A 3,437-nucleotide genomic window follows, 5' to 3' on the forward strand; every position below is an offset into this window, starting at 1 on the left:
GATTTAAGAGCATAAATGTTTTTGGGAGCCAGGCCCTAAATTAAAACTCCTGAGATGTGCATTATTCTAGAAAAGAACTCCCTGCAAAGCCAGAATTGTACAGCTGCGTGGTGGTGTCTTCCGCTGACTACGGCTTTTTAGATTACAACAACTTGTGAGTCAAGTTGTGTGTCAATCCACTCAGTGTGGGGAGGGAGGGGCGTTCAACAGCTGAAATGCAGGCTACGGGTGGAGAAAACATGCAAAAGTGTGTAGGAAACTCCATTTTATTAACTGAAAATGTGATCCTTTTTCCAGCTTTCAAAAATTCCCTTACTCTATTGCATGCCATTATCGCAGCAAAATGGACCTCTGGCGGAGTCATTTTGTATGGGTTAGACCAGGGATGGCAAATCCTAGCTCTCAAGCGCCACAAGCAGGCCAAGTTTTCAGGATATCTACAATGAATATGCATGAGGAAGATTTGCATGCACTGCCTCCATTGTAAGCAGATCTATCTCCTGCATATTCATTGTGGATATTCTGAAAACCTGGCCTGTTTGTGGCACTCCAGGACTAGAGTTCACCATCCCTGGGTTAGACCATCAGCTTGCTTATAAGTGGTTCAGTTTGTTAGCATCCTTGTTTAGATAAATCGAGGGGATCTTAAGAGTGAGAGGGATCATAAAGCTGAATAATTGATGTGTGGGTGGGCAGACTGGATAGGCCATCATGTTTGATACTTCACAGTACTCTGGATGGGGAAGCACCAGGATTGTGTTGTCTCCTGCTCTGACAATATCAGGCAAACACCCATCTTGTTTGATCGGCTCTGCCCCTGAATAACTTATCCCGGGCTCTGAGTTCCTTTCCAGTGGCTGTTATCAGTGGACGTCAGCTAAGACATCTCCTCCTCTAACCCCTTGATCTACCTTCTTAAGATTCTCCACATTTTAGTGTGTGCGTGTGATTGAATTTCCACTGCAGCCAGCTAAGCAAATGCAACTGGAGTAGGTGCTTCAGGGAACTAGTGCGTGAAAACGGACTCGAGCTGTCCTTTCATCACTGCACAAAAACGCTGTGGGCTGAAACCCACAGCAGCAGGGGAAGCATTTGATACAGTAAGAAAAAAAAAAAAAAAGTGTGCTGAGCTAGGTGCAGCAGGAAAGTTAATGTCCACTCTCTATTTGCTGTACACACATCTCCATCGAGAGAGTCGTCAGCAAAATGGTAAAATCATTTCCGTGGCAAAAAACAAGTAGTTATGCAACATCAGTAAAGCAGCGGTTTGGTTTGTAGCGCCTGGGTTTCCTTGCTCGACTGTGTTAAGTACTGCACAAGCCTGATCAACCCGTTCGCCTTTCCACTGCCCTTAGTCTGGACCCAATTCCAACCGTGGTATGGTGGACGGGCTAAGAACTCTGCAGAGTGAAAGATTCATTGTCGTTTTCGGAAAGAAAGAAAGAACGAGGTTCTGCTCAGAGGGTGCTGGTCTTGGCAGTGGGTGGGTGAGCAGCTGGAGCACTTAAGGGTCTCTAGGGATGAAAATTCACTGTGGGAATTGGCCCTCCAGCTCTCCTTCGTGTGCCAGCTTTGCAACTTCTGGTTTGGATTTGCTCATGGTACTAGTTCAAATAACTTTTTGTACCTGTACTGCCTAGAGGGGACAACTCACTCTGTAATGACACCATCAGACAAGTATAGCTGATCCCGTCACAAACAAAAGCATGATGGCAGATGAAGACCGTACATAGGGTTGCCAACTGGCTCCAGATTTTCAGGACAGGTTCATCCGGTCCTGGTTTTACCCTGTTGCATGCTGGGACTTACTCCCTATTGCATTCCTTAACAAAAATAAGCCTATAAGTACCTGCATGCAGGGGAAGTAAAACCCAGGTCTGGATTGACCTGTCCTGAAAATCTGGAGCCAGCTGGCAACCCTAACAGTAGAGCCCATCCCTTCTGTCCGGCCACATCTCTTGCTCCGTGTTATTGTTCCTTCCTCTCCCTTGGAGATCCCCCTGTGCTTTTTCTTATGTTTTCTTGAATTCTGATGCTGTCCTTATCTCTACCACCTCTACCTCTATGCATTGTCCACCCCTTCTAAAAAGAGGGAGACCTTAGTTAATCCATCGCAGAAAGCAGTGATGCGGCATTGATAATCATTGTCCATGAATAGATACCATAGTGGACAGTCCAAAATTACAGTGCACATGCCTGAAATTGCAGAGCCAAAGATAAAATGAATGCTACATCTTTAATTGGGTTAAAAGATGAGCAAGAACATTCTCCTAGCATAAAAGTAACAAACCCCATCGTATCCCAGCTAAACACAATTAAGGATGTGTTACAGCAAAAGCCCCATTAACCGGCATGCACAGGGAGTAGTCCTGCCGGTTAATTGAATATAGTCAGTGTGGTGCCACATCACTGTAAAGGAGGGGGGGTGTGTGTACATTTCCTGCCCCCTAGAAGCAGAAAAACAAACAAACAAAATAAAAAAAAACCCCTATGTTGCTAGATGCTGGTTAGTTGAGCTTTCCGGTTGGTATGCGCTGGATAACAGGGCTTTTACTATATTTAGCTTTGTAATTATCTAGATTCAATTTATTTTTGGATTTTTGGTGGGCAAACTCTTTTTCACTGATTTACGTAGCCTGCCCCAACAATTACTGAGCCAGCACAGACAAAGACACTGGGATACCCCAGCCTTCCTGTCGGAGCCATTGTAGTTTTGGGCAGGCCAATGGCCGAGCAGCAGTGCTGTGCACTGCCATGGGGAGGATCCCCATATCCATTTCTACATCGGGCCTTCGATATCCCTGGAGGAGGGAAGGAGAATCATGGACATTGTTAAGGACCACACCTGGTGGCCAGAGTTAGAGCCCATGACAACAGAGTGGTGCATGGCTCAGGACACTTGTGATGACAATAGGTGGAGAGGGCCTATTAAAATACTGGGTCGATGCGCACGAAAGCTCGTAGCACCAGGATCCCAGACCTCAGCTTCTGACTGAGCTGGAAGAAAAAAGAAACCAGGAACCACTGGGTCTAAAAAGGAAAAAAAAAAATGACTTAAATGCAGGCCGTGCGAACCTGCCGACTCGCCTTGTGATCGGCGTAAAAAGTGTGAAGGCAGGGATGTCTCTAAACCATGACTGCTGGAAACTGGTGTTGCAGCAGTTGGACAAAAATAACCCAAGTCTTGTTTCTTATTCACATCCTCTGAGACAGGAGGCTGGGCTGGCAATGCTTATGCTCCCTCCCTTCTGAAGAGGTTTGTAGCATTTACAGTTACTTTTTACTGCCATCTCCTCTCATACATCCTAGGTTTCTAGACCTAGGTGATTTTTTACTGCGGAAATCAAAAACTGCTGACGCACCTACAGTGCGGTTACAGTAAATTCATCAACCTCGCCCTTCTAAATAAATACTTTACAAAAACCAAGATGGAGGGA

The sequence above is a fragment of the Rhinatrema bivittatum genome, chromosome 16 (assembly GCF_901001135.1).
Source record: "Rhinatrema bivittatum chromosome 16, aRhiBiv1.1, whole genome shotgun sequence".
In the NCBI taxonomy this organism is placed as follows: domain Eukaryota; kingdom Metazoa; phylum Chordata; class Amphibia; order Gymnophiona; family Rhinatrematidae; genus Rhinatrema; species Rhinatrema bivittatum.